Genomic DNA, 14,009 nt, shown 5'->3' on the forward strand with positions numbered 1-14,009 from the left:
AATTGGAGATGCGCCACTTTTACGCCGCCGTTGCGTCACTTTTGTGACGCAGCGGCGGTGTAAACCCTGCACCACGTTGCGCCATATTTACATCGTGACGCGTCCATGGAGATGCGTCACGATGTAAAGCCCTGCGCCACGTAAAACCTGCGTCAGGTTTCACGTGGGCGTGTCGACAGAGGGGGGGGGGGGGCGTTCCGTCGCAGGAACGCCCCTGAAAAGTGACTCGGTCAAATCTATAAGATTTGACTGAGTCACTTTCCCAACGCTGATGCGCCAAAACCCTGCGCCTGCTTGAAGCAGGCGTAAGGCTTGACGCACCATGTTAGGGATAGGGTAGGTTGGAACAGTACTGGAGTTGTGTCGCGCTTGCGACGCAACTGAAGCACTGCGCCAACCTTATGCCATCGGATGCGTCACGCATCTGTTTATTCCTGCGCCATGATGCGCCACATTGTAAATGCGGCGCATCATGTGTGGCGCAAGGGTAAACTTGCGTGACGCATCATTCCTGGCGCATCCTTGCTGATTTGCAGGGATGCGCCAGGAAACATAAATCTGCCCCATGATTGTTAGGGTCCGGCTTGAAAGTGACCATAATCCTCAGTGTATGTCCTTAGAATCAATACACTCTGATTAGAAAATGGATAAATTTGGATGAATTCTAAAGATGGTGTGCATCCTACCCCCACTGTTGAATTCGTGAAGAAAATGCCCTGCATTTGGATAGCACCCGCAGTTTAAAGTTATGGAGTAAAAAGGAAACAGATACAATACAGCATGAATCTACACTTGCGGTGAAACATCGTGGTTCGTCAGACAAGCCGGTGTTTAGATTACACAGTGACAAACTTTTAACCTTCCTCATTACTTGATGGCAAATGCATATTTTATATAATAATGAATGCAACATTTAATGGAACGTGGACGTTTGAATTGAAGCTTGCACAAAAACAGTGCATTCTGGGGCATGTAGTGGGTTGAGTAGTAATTTGCATAGTAGTACAGACGGCCCAGTTGAGCGGGAAATAGGTTGAACAACGGACCAATCAGGAGGAGAAAAGGAAGAGATGATGCAGTTAAAACAGGGGTGGGAGAATGGGAGGAAACAACCTTTTCACGGAAAGGGAGATGAGGCTGGTTGCTTTTTAAGATGAGGGACAGGTACGAACAATGTTTGCTGGTGACAGCGTGTGTAGTATAATTTATAAAAATGGCCTTTGGATAATCTTAGAGCATATTTAAGATATAAGTATGACAGATTTAATTGATGTATACACGATCCAAAAAGGCAGGGGAAGACGGTGAGGAATAGGACGTTATTGAGATGCTTTACGGCAACGCAAAAAGCGGGAGGCTTGGGAATGTTTCAGGAGATGTAAGCAACTAGGTTGAGTGGATAAGGATAGAGGCATGACCTTTTTGATTAAGGTGAGAGAATGTGATGTGTGTTTGAAGATCGAGATGTATGTTATTTTGTTTGCAGATGATGAATGGGGACTGGCAAGGAAAGGTAATGAGAGAGATTGGATGGGAGTACGAATATTAGATGTGATTGGGTTATGCATGTTGAGCTGGGAATAGGAAGTAAGTGAAAGCACGTTGAATGCAGAGTGGGAAAACTGGAGCAAACAAAGGATGATTAAAGAGGGGGAGGAATAATGGCGGTGAATGTGAGATGAATGTGGACTAGTGGCAAGAAGAGCAAGGCGATTGCTTAATGAATAAGTAGGAGGGTGAGGAAAGTTTCAGCGTGTAGATTGGTTTGATAAATTAGTGGAGGGTCATTATTAGTACTACTGGTTTGAGGGGCTAATGTGGGGACATGGGTATAATGCACTGTAACATTGCACTTTGAGAAAGTAATGCATCTGGAAGCGTTTATTTTGTAAAATGTCGAGTGACGATTTAAACAACAATGGTTTGTACATTGATATTTATTTATTTATTTATGTGTCATTTACAGTGGCCCCTGATGAAGGGCACTAGTTGCCCGAAATGCATTGGGCTATTAATAAAAACACTGTCTTGGACGAATTTGCGTCTATCGGATTCTTGGGATAGAGGTCCGGAGGACCCAACTTGAATACAAGAAACATGAAAATTGGCATACCACTCTGCGTGTGGATAATTGAAAACAAGAGTTGGATCAAGAGAAACGGTTAAAAAACTGGATTACTTGGAGTACTGGGATTCATTTGGAAAAACAATATAGCCAAAAAGGCAACTCAGCTGTGCAATTGGTAGGGGCGTAAATGACGCCCCAGCTCATGTCTTACTTAGAACCAATAAGACAGTAGGTACTTGCCCAATGAGAAAGTGAACTGTTTTTAATGGATATTGTCCCCACCAACGACATGAGACGTCTAAAATGGGTGAGGATACTGGACAAGCCTGATCTTTTAGATAGCATTAAGGAGGACATGGATTCTGCTAAAATTGAGCTTGAGGCTAGTGCAGTAAATGCATTGGCTCCCGAGCACTTAACCTATATTCATAATAAACTTTTTGCAATTTTGCATACTTATTTTATTAAACAGGGTAGGGCTAATAAGGTCATAAACCAGAAGGCCGGACTATGGTATAATAAAGAATGCAGAGAGGCACGTGCAGCACTAGGTCTAGCTATTAAAGAAGGTGACCCAGCAGCAGTGCGAGTAGCCAGGTATAATTACAGGCGTATCCAGACAAGGGCTAAGAAACCGTGGATGACAAAAGATGACAGGACCTTAGAGAGGCTTGCGCTGCAAGCAATTCCAAACAATTTTGGAACATAATAAAATGGGACCGAGGGGGGCAACCCCAACAGCCACAGAACCACGTCTCATAGGAAGATTGGGTTAATCACTTTAAACCCCAATATGCTCTGGGTTCAGGAGAGGAAAATTCGGGTGAGATCACTCATGAGTTTTACGTGGATGAGGCCTTTAGCAGGACTTGTGTCGGCACAGCACCTAATTCATTATTGATTGGGAAAGCTCCTGGCCCAGATGGCATCCCTGGGGATGTATTTCTTAATGATAAGGCAAGATGGTGTGGGTACATTTTACTACTGGCTAATGCGATTGCCCAGGGTGCGCCAGTCTCTGATTCATGGAAAGAGGCCGAAATCATACCAGTTTGTAAAAAAGGGGATAAATCCCACCCAGGAAATTATAGGCCTATCAGCCTAAAAGATTCCTTGCAGAAGTTAATGGGGAGGCTGGCGCTCAACAAGGCCCAAGAGTGGATTGAAGAATATGGTATTTTATCCCCACTGCAAGCTGGTTTCCGGGCTTTCACCAGCACTATTGACCAGGTGTTCCAGTTTGTCTTATTATAACAGTGACCTTGGGCAAGGGTAGTCTGTATGCTGCCTTTGTTGATCGTAGGTCAGCGTTTGATCTTGTTCCCCGTTCCAAATTATGGGTGATCTTGCAAGGAATGGGAATGCCACCCAAATTATTAAAAGGCTCCACGAGAATAACACGGACAAAATTCGTTGGGGTTCACAGGGCAACGTTACTAGATCTTTTCCAGTTGAGAGGGGCGTGCGCCAAGGTTGCGTGATGGCACCCACGCGATTCTCTTTGTTTATTAATGCAATAGTAAGTTGCATGTGATCTATTGCCACTGACGCCCCATCACTAGCAGAAGTAAAAATCCCCATTTTAATGTTCGCTGACGACACATTAATTATAGCCAAGACCCCGAGTGGTGTTCAAAGAGCCCTGTCAATCTTTGAGGAGTTTTGCTCCAAACGCGGCTTGGAAGTTAATAATGAAAATGATGTCTTTTAATCCACATAGAGCATTTAAGGGGGGTATTTGAATGAATGACCGACTGCTGGAGCAAATTAACAAATTTACTTACCTAGGGGTCAATATCCAGTGTGGTATGAAATGGAACCATCAAATTGATCTGGCTACTTTAAAGCACCGGCAATTGTCGGGTTGTGCTATATACTGAATATAATAAGGCACATTCAAAACCAATGAGTCCGGTAATCCACATATATACAACATGAAAGTTATCAGCTCAGCACTTTATGGGTCAGAGCTATGGGGTTGTGAAAACCTGGCTAAGCTTACTATAGCAGCAAACAGGTTCTTATGAAAAATCACCAATCTCCCCCAGAGCACCCCAATGCGACGATTATTATACAACTTGGGTAGGAAATCAATTGCAGAGATAGCTAAACTACGCCCTCTTCTATATTGGTGGAGAATTTGGACTACTCCAGAAGTGGCAGTGTATGCTGCTGGTTTTCAGGATATAATTGGAGCTGATAGCTTTCATCAGATAAAATGGCTGCGTGAGGTTAGAGACGCCCAGTCAAGCTTAGGTATGATAGCATTGTGGGATGACCCAACAAATTCCCCATTCCCCACGAAAAAAATCCTGAAAGAAAAATATTGGGAAATGGAAATGCATAACATACTGAGAAGCAGCGAGTCGTCTTCTTTAACTGGAACTTTCCTGGAAATTAAACTGACCCCTAGCCTTGAGCCTTACTGGGATCTAATTACAAAACCGCATGACCGGAAGTTATATTTCCAGTTCAGGGTGGGTTCGCTGTCAATAAGATCTTTTACTGCTAAATAGGCAAAATCTAGTGATAATTTGTGCCCCGTTTGCCAGCCCAGTGAAGAATCTTTGGCTCACTTATTGTTTGCTTGTCCAGGATTCGTTGCTCCATGCCGTGCCTGGCTGGCACCTATTTGTAAACTAATGGGTACTAGAAGGTGTATCGAAGCTGAATGAATTCTACGCACCGATACATCTACTCCCATCGCTATAGCATTGGCAACATTTCTGGGGTGGTCTTGGACTATAACATCACGTTCTTTTAGTCCTAAATAAGCGTGATCCTGTTTTACGGTTTGACATTTGTACCCCATTTAAATTGGTTTTAAAAGTGCTGATAATTTTCTTTTATCACTGGGGCTTTTAATGTTTTTTAACTGATTTTAATACAATTGATTTTATTGTGGCTTAATTTTTCTCCATCCAGGCTTTGTACTACAATTAACTTGGTGTGTTATGGAAAAAATGTTGTATCTTGCTTATATGACTAATAAGTCAAGTAAAGCTGTTTGGATTGGACTATAAAATTAGGTTAGAATCCCATACCGGAGTAAAGTGTTAAATAACTCCAAGGGCCGCATCAACTCATGGATTCTAATATAGCGCTGCATATAGGTTTTAACAACGTAATGCCATCTGAAAAATACAAATTGCAGCATTTTTGCCCCTACATTCAAATATCCGCTGGCCGGCGCTTTGTGTTTTTGGTCCTCAGCAGTGTTTACCATGGAGATCGGTACAAAAGGGGGTGGTGATGGACGGAGCATCAGAACCAATCAAACACTCACACCCAGTCAGCAGATCTGGGTTTGATCCATCACCGTTCTTTGGCCCACTCTGCCACCCCAGTTCAGACATGGCCATATGCAAATCAGTCTGACCCTGTGCCTCATGGGAACAGTCCAGCCCGAACTGCCAAGCCATGCCTTCCCTGGACCGGAAACAAGCTTCCTAGGACCGGTTGGAGATCGGGTCAAGGAACCTTTCTCCAGCACAAGTGCTGTCCCCAAATGGACTGCTGTGAATCTAAGCACATTTATAACATTGTGTTAATGAGCTCTGGCATCCCCCAAAAAATGGAAAAGACTTTGCACCCCAGGAGAGACTGTATGTACAGACAACTAACTTTAGTTTAATGCCAAGTAAGTGTCTAAATTTCTAGAACAGAAGCACTCACCTTCGTTCACTCTGGAAAATCACTTTGTCTTCCTTAGATGTATTTATTTCAACTTTCCACTGCTGGTTCATTTTTATTAGTTCTTCTAGCTTTTAGGGGAAAATATGCGTATAGCAATTGAGCTTGGGAGTGGTGAGCAGGGCCGGCTTTAGGGCAGTACGAGTGGTGCGGCGCACTAGGCGATGACCTGGAGAGGGGCACTGTACTCAAGAGGGGAGCTGTGCTTAGCAGCTTCATACGATTTAAAAATGCCTGCTGCAGAGCTCCTTGTGCATCCAGCTTTCAGGCAGCAATAAAAATATCAGGATAGCCCTTGTAATGAATGTTCTTGCTAGTGAAATAGATCAGAGTTGTGTCTGGTGGCAGTTTTAACTTGCCATAAAGCAGCACAGAGGGTTAATATGCCTGATGCAAATAACAGATCTGTATTTTATTAGGCTAGGTAAGTGGATTAGTAAAACCAGCCTTTCACAGTGCTTTAAAACAAATGACATGTATGTGAGCGAGAGGCTATGGAGAGATGAGGGGCACTTTTGCCAGGTGGTAGTGAGGGAATCCGAGGAGGAGGTCATTGGAGGGTGGGTGCCATAAAAGACTGTAGCACCGGGCACCACCAGAGCTAAAGACGGCTCTGGTGGTGAGTGATGAACTGAAAGCATTGCATGTGCCTAAAGTGCTTATCCTGCCTTCTCAGCACCTCCTCTAAAGTGTACTGATTATGAACTGCTCTGTCATTGGATGAGTGATGCGGCGCAATTCACTTATATACCATCACAATTCCTGACAAGCAGCCAGAGCCCCATTGCGATGCAGCCTCTCAGAAATAATCTACAAATTAAACCACTGCTCATCTCTGATGCCTATCTGCGGCTGGTATGTTTTTTTTATCCCCTACCCTTTCAGTTTCTTTCTCTACAGAGAGTGGAAACAGAGAGGTTGGTGCAGGGCAGATACCAGGAAAAACATTGATCTGAGCGGCCAACAAGTAAAATAAATGCAGTCTTCACAGGCAAGCCAGCTGGGCACCACTGCACCGGCTGCATCACTGATAGCTCTGCCCCTGATTTTTTACCTTCCAATGCGTCCCAGCAAATCCTGTTCCTGAAGCGGCGAACGTTTTCCAAGCTCTGTGCTGCCTCGTCCCTTCTCAGATGAGCAGTGCCCTATGGCAAATTCTCTCTCTGAGAGCCCCCACCCCCATCCTTGTTCCGGGCCTGGCTCTGACTGAAGAGAAACAATGTAACTTTTTACTTTGTTTCTTTTCAGTCCTGGGTCTGTGCGAGGAGCTCAGAGGAGGCTGCATACTGCATCTGCTTTAGAGCAAGACACACATAGCTCTCTACAGATGAACTGAGGAGGCTCCCCTGCACGTACTGAAGACTGGGGGTCCGCCGCACCCCGGGGTCTGCAGGGGTGTTTGTCACGCCCCTGGTGGCTCATACAGGTAAGATCAGTGGAGCAGTGAGTCGGGTCTGAGTGGGGGGTGTTGAAAGTCGACAGACGACAGGATAAGTAATATTAGTAAGTAAATATATAAATAAAACCACTTACTTTGCACTCGCAACATCCCCAAGTCGGCGATGTGGCGAGCGCAAGGTAAGTGGTTTTATTTATTTATTCAATATTACTTATCCTGTCGTCTGTCGACTCCCACCACCCCCGCCTCACCACTCTCACCTATGCGAGCTATTAATTAAAACCTGGTAAGCAAAGATCTAGTGAAAAGTGTTCATGATCTGCAAAATTAGTTTGGGCTCCCATTTACAGAGGTCTAATTCAAATATTTACAGATGAGGCATTGGTTGCATTAACAACATGGGAGACGCGGTGCTTTGCTCAACAAGTGATGGTTTGTCCTAAATGAGGAATTATGCAGCACTCTTTGCTTAGTTAGACAATACCAAACAAAATGAGGCTGTACAAAGATAAACCTAACCCTGGCCAAAATTAATGAGTCCATTAAGTTGAAATCTGCGTACAAAACTCAAATGCTCACTACACTTCACTTTCTTTAGATTGTATCATATGCCTATAAAAGTTTATGCATGGTTTGCAGACATTAGCTCCAAGTGTCAGCATTTTGACAAACAGGAAGCCACTTAGGGACATATGATTAGGCCTGGGCGGTAAACTTCGCTCCGTTCTCAGAGTTTGAGGAGTTTTCTGTACTCCGCAATCTGCAGAGCTCGCGGAGTGCAGAAAACTCCACTTCGCGATGTGCAACGTAGTTTTTTGCCCACTCGCGATCGCAAATGGTAAATTCGCGAGCACGAGCTGCAGCTCGAGTAGAATTTGAACCCGAGCTGCAGGAATACCAGCACAAACTTCGCGCAGTTTTTTGGTAACTTCCAGGCCTGCATATGATACAGGAGTGTCCTCATTTTTGCATAGTCTGGAGATTTGTTCAGCAGTGTCTTGGACTGGCTATACCTTTATATTTAATATGAAAAAGCTCTGACTGGCTTGCTGACATCATACAAGGTGTGTGGGACCAGACCAGATTAGGCTGTGTTTTTCAGGACCCTGGCAGCAAGAAGACGCATAGCCAGAAAGTGGAAGGACCAAAGCCCTCTCCAACTGCTGAATTTAAAAAAGAAGTTAGAACTTTAGGTAGGAAAGAGACTATCATGTTAGACGAGATATGGCAAATAGAAGATAAAAAATATGGGCCTCACTCCTGACCCATATAAGAGAGATGACCGAGACCGAGGTGTGGCCTGAATGATTACAAATAGTATAGATTATTAGATATTCAAAAGTACCTCTAGTTCAAATTTCAGGCCCTCTGAGTCTCTTATCTGCTTGACATATTCATGTTAATCTGCACTCTTAGAGCAAAAATGTAAGTAATTAAGATGATAAATATGAAATAGGGACTTTAGTATATAAAATGAACTGCGATATTTGATGGGGAATATCATGGCGAAATTAATTACTAGAATGTATAAGTAAGAAGTATTAGATAACTTAGAGCATTTGACTGATATCAGATATGGTATTGTGTTGCAAATTGAGAAAAGGTAAGAATTAATAAAATACCTTCACGCACTCCAGCCCTTGAGCACACGCACTGTAAGTGAATGTGTTGTATAACAAGCCTTCTTTAATGTATGGATTTCTGAGAGCCATAAAGGTGAAATTGAATGAACTACAGAGATTAATATGCATAAAACAGACCTGCCAAGTGCCATGCATCAAGGGCTAGACTAACAGGTTTTAACTCCTAATTACAGCTCTTCTATGCATGACCAGGCACGGTAACTCTGTGGGGTCAGATAAACTCACGGGCCAGCACACTTGCTGTGCTGCTGGTACAGGCAGTTATGATGGCTCGGGGCCCTGTGGAGGAGCGGTGCCTTGTTGCCATGGAAATGGTCGTGGCCTAGCTAAGTTGTTTACTTTCACTGAACTCAGTAAGTTTCTCACATTGCCTGCGACTGGGGTCATAAAGTTGTTTGACTGCGTGTTTATCCAAACTGCAGCCTCTCAGCAGAGCGTATGGAACATTGGTACTTACCATTTTGTATTCACTGAGAATGTGTGTGAGAGACAACAAGAGAGAGAGCACAATCCAGAGGGTGATGCAAGGACATAGATGCAGAAAGAGAGAGTGATGAGACAGTGGTGAAGAGGAAGGAGATGACTGTTAGATATGCAGATAGAGGATTTCATTAAAGAAATGTTGATAGAAAAATGTGTGCGAGACTGCAGATGAAAGGGCTCTGAAGGTGAAAATAGGAGTGGGTTAGGCCACTACGTTTCCACAGGCCTAGTAACTTTCAACGTACAGTCCAATATTGTCAAAACTGAAACATTTTCAATTATGTTTATTAATTTATAACATCTTTATAATTACTCATGGATCTGATAGTGAAATCAAGCATTGATGCTGTTGGACGCTGCTTTTGAACTCAGTCACTGTTTTGCTGCAGGAAGACCGGCCACGAGAAGACCTCAGTGAAGGGACCAGAAAGGTGGCTGCTATTACTGATGATGAAGGCAGTCCAGTGCTCGTAACCCCTGTTTCTCATTTGCTGTTTCCTTCTTCAGCTACGTTGTCATGGACGACAGGAGTCTGCTTGTTGGTCCTGTTTCTTGTTTCTCTGCTACCTGCTGCGCGCCATCAGTGTCAAACAGAAGATCGCGAGGAGCGACTCCTGGAGAAGAACGTGAGGGAAATGCGGCAAGGAAGTGAGGAAGCAAGACCTCTGACCTCCTGGTCAGGGAACTTTGTTCTCCGCTCACGCAGCTCCGTCGTTGCGCCGCTACCCCCCAACACCTCTCTGCTTGCAGGTAGATGTTCGAGGCCCTCCTCGCTTGCCTGCACCGCATCCCTGGTGGTCCAGTGGGGGAGCCTTGCTATTCTTCAGTTCCACCCTGCCAGCCTTTTTGTAGTTTCTGCCCTGTCTGCGCATTGTTTGTGCAATTGTGCCTGGTTTGTGCATGTTTGTCTCCTTGTGCCTGTTCTGTGCCTATTCTTCTCTTTGCTGCCTCTTCCACTGTTTTGCGCTTCATTGTTGCCATATTTTTCTCCCTTCCTGCTGCTGCTGCTGCTCCCGCTGGCCCTTCCCCCGCTGGTTTCCCGCTGAGAAAAATACTCTCGCAAATATATGATACACTAATTAATTTAACACTGGGATAAGAGTCCTTTACTGGAATATGGAAAGTTATTCAATACATTGTAAAAATAAATGGCATTTTTAAATAGTTTAACTGCAAATACTATCTGTATTCAGGAAACATGATCTCCAACTTGATAATTACCATCTGTTTAGTTGTCCTGCCAATGAATCTGGAAAGGTGCATGCTGGTAGGGGTATGGCTACTTTTTGGAGCACGCTCTTATTGTTATTTTACCCACCCTTCAAATTTAGTTCAATGACAATAACTAGGAATGATGCCGCTGAATCAGAAAGTAGTTAATTGCTTTTGGTGAATGTATTTATTCCCCCAGACTCAAAGAATATCACTCTGGCTAAAATACTAATATTATTCATATGAAAAATATTTAAATCGCAGAAGTGCCAACATATAATTATGTTAGGCAACTTAAATGCCAAAATCTTGAATTATGCAAAACAGCCTATGAAGCTACTAAAAGAGAGGTGTCTTTAAATATTCCCTTATAATTATTTCTATCTACCGACAAAGCTGATAAATGTGGATTGTTAATTTTAGAGTTCTTGAGAGAACAAGTGTCTTTTTGTAAATGGAAGACTTGAAACAGATGTTCTTGTGAATGTCACTTGTTGTAATAAGGGCTTCTAATTAATAGATAACGTCTCCACTTCATATTCTGCCTTTGATTTATTGTCTGATATGAATATCGTTGATAATTCCCTTAGTGGACATAAGGTCTTATCCTTCAGATTTGATTTGTCATTAGCAGGAACTATGCCTTAGACGCTGAGGAGGTTTAAATAAAAATAATGGATGAAATATTGGAAAACAGGAAAAAGAGCCATTTTATGAGATGGGATTAAAATATCCATTAGTGACATGTATGAGTCTGAACAAAATGTATTTGTAAACTATGAATTTTGCATGAAGTGCTTTATGGGGAGAAGGTATTTGGCACAGACGACCTTTAAGAATGAGTCAACTGAGAAGGGTTCTTTAAGGGAACACAGTTTCACTAGGGAAATAAACCGAATAGTTAGACGTCAATTTCTGTATTTCTCCACAATGAGAGGAAAAATAATTAGCCTTCTGTAAAAGGAGAAGAGCTAGAAAAAATCTGCCTCTGAAATGCTTGACTCAGATCGAAAATGGATAACATTTTGAGAGGTAGTGACTTAGAAAAATGCAAGAAGATTCTAGAAGATCATTGCAGAATCTCGTGTCAGTAGAGATTAATCAAAGCCAAATCTAAATAGTGATGAGGAGTGGGTTAAATACCTTTCTGTGTTTGATGCACTAAATCCACTGACCCAGCTTTTATCATTATCTCCTTTGAATGTGAATGTAACTATGGACCACCTGAAACTGAAAAGATTAAGGAGCTCATTCCTAAAGCTAGATCTTCAGGAGCTACTGGACATGATGACGCCCCTATTACTGTAATAAAAAGACAAGCAACCCTCTGGTCCGTATTTTTAACTTCTTGGACAGGACTTTTTTGTTCCTGTATAAAATGGGATACCTTAGCCTCCCAAATAATTACAGTTACCTTTTTGGGAATCAGTTGGGAAAGTTTTCACAAAATGTATTTTGGATCGCCTTCAAAGTTGGATGACTGATGTGATAATCCCAAATAAACAAGCAGGTTTTAAGGCAAATAATTCAACCTTAGATAATACTGCTACACCTCAACTCATTTCTGAAAAGTATGTTTCACCTAGAGGTGTGTTTATTAATGCGGGTTTTGTAGTATTTTCTACTAATTTAAACCATGTAGACAGACCTACTTTATGGAAAAAGCTGCAATGCTTCGGTGTTTCTTAAAATTTACTTTAGTTAATTATTGCATTGCATGCTTCGACTTTGTGTTATGTTCTACTGGGTGCAAGGAATTTTATCCAGAATTATTAGCAAAATGGATTAAAGCAGGGTTGCTTATTGGCAGCATTACTGTTTTGACCCTGTATGCATGATTTACAGTTAGTTCTACCTACATCAGAGGAGACACCCCAAGAGTAGGGATCTCAATACTCTTCAACAATATGCTGAAGGTCATTACCAAAAGATACAGATGGCAAAAAAGTAAAATTCTTATGTTTAAGGGTTAAAGATTCCAGAGCAAAATAAAATATGAATGACGTCTTGGTAACAAAATACTGGAATCTGTAAACATGTTTCCTTCGTTAGGGAAAATTCTTTCCTGTAACTTAAACAATAATTAGCATACCAATCATCTGATTAAAAAAGCAACGTCTCACTGCAATGGATGTTTTGTAATGCTCAGGGCATAAACATTGTATTCATCACTTGATATTATATCATTTGAAGATACCATCAAGTCTTATGTATGCAATAGAAACTACTGATGTCCAGGATTGGTCTTTTATGAGCACCACAGAGGACACAATGTTACACAAATTGTGCAAGTTGAAAGCCCAAGCTATTTGATTGGAGTTTGGGTTAAATAACATGTTTCTGTCGGGATTTGCTGCATTTTATTCTTGAGGTATCGATTGATTTGCAGTGAAGAGAATTTACAGACACTATTGCATTTAGAAATAGTCATACAAAAGATAGAAGGTTGTGTTTTTCACAGAAATTCTTGTCATGCTATGGAACAATTTAATATCCACCAAGATGAATTTGAAGTTATGGCCTTGTCATAGTTGAAACTTCATCTTAAACTGCTTTCTTGTAGTGTTAGTGCTGAACCTGGACATTGCCTCTAGCTGTAATAGGGATATGACAATATTATTGTCTTTTCTTCTGTTAGAAAGGGAGCACAACCTCATTTGACATTGAATCTAGATCATGGGGTCCGTCGCCTGTTTTTATAATCAAGAATGAAAATTCTACCATTAAAGATTATTACAGGTGCTTGGCAAAAACTGAATTTTAAGGACAGGATATGTGAGTTATGTAACAACGCTGTATAAGATGCTGATCACGTAGTTTACATTTGTCCAGCAATGCACCTTGTGCGCTGCTTATTCTTGAAGTTTCTTTTTGTTACATTTTGTATATGTTCTGTTGGAAATCCTTGTCAAATCTTATTGTTTCCACAAAATGAATGAAATTCCGTTTTAAAATATTTACATTATTTTTTTTTAATTTTGTTTGTATTGAAATGGAATTATTTCTAATGTATCTATGGATCTCTTTGGAGATCAAAATCTTAAACAATAAAAATTGTAAATTGCTATCACGTGCTGGTAAAGCCAATAGGTCTGATCTGATTTTAGCATGAGTTTGTTGTCAAGTGATATACCTGGAGGCAGTAACAGAAAAATCACAGACAATCAATTAAATACCAGTAATTACTTTGATTTACTTGTGAGAAAATGTCACTTGAATTGTTACATATTTGAAAGTAAAATGTCACACATGTGCCAACTGAAATCATAGAAATGCCACACATAGGAATTTTAAAATCTTGGCAGCTATGATAAACCACGTTAGATTTTGTTATTTTATAAAATCTCATGTATTTAAACGTAGCGCTACTTTTTTATACAATCGTTTGCAACCATGGATCGTTAAATTTGGAAAAGTGTGTGCGTGGCTTTAAGTTAATAGCTCAATAAAAAATAAATAAAAAGGGGCAAAAGACTTGCTGAACCAAAAAATGAAAGAGCATTGAATTTAA

General features: G+C 41.6%; 1 long non-coding RNA gene across 1 annotated transcript; it reads left to right on the forward strand.

Annotated features, from left to right (window-relative positions):
- The first annotated feature begins 1,104 nt into the window (after positions 1-1,104).
- Positions 1,105-13,565, forward strand: LOC146859008 (uncharacterized). The gene is made up of 2 exons (XR_014979724.1): positions 1,105-1,164; positions 9,676-13,565. It is a non-coding gene; the product is annotated as an uncharacterized LOC146859008 (long non-coding RNA).
- The last annotated feature ends 444 nt before the right edge of the window (positions 13,566-14,009 follow it).

Source organism: Triturus cristatus, chromosome 3_2 (assembly GCF_964204655.1).
Source record: "Triturus cristatus chromosome 3_2, aTriCri1.1, whole genome shotgun sequence".
In the NCBI taxonomy this organism is placed as follows: Eukaryota; Metazoa; Chordata; class Amphibia; order Caudata; family Salamandridae; genus Triturus; species Triturus cristatus.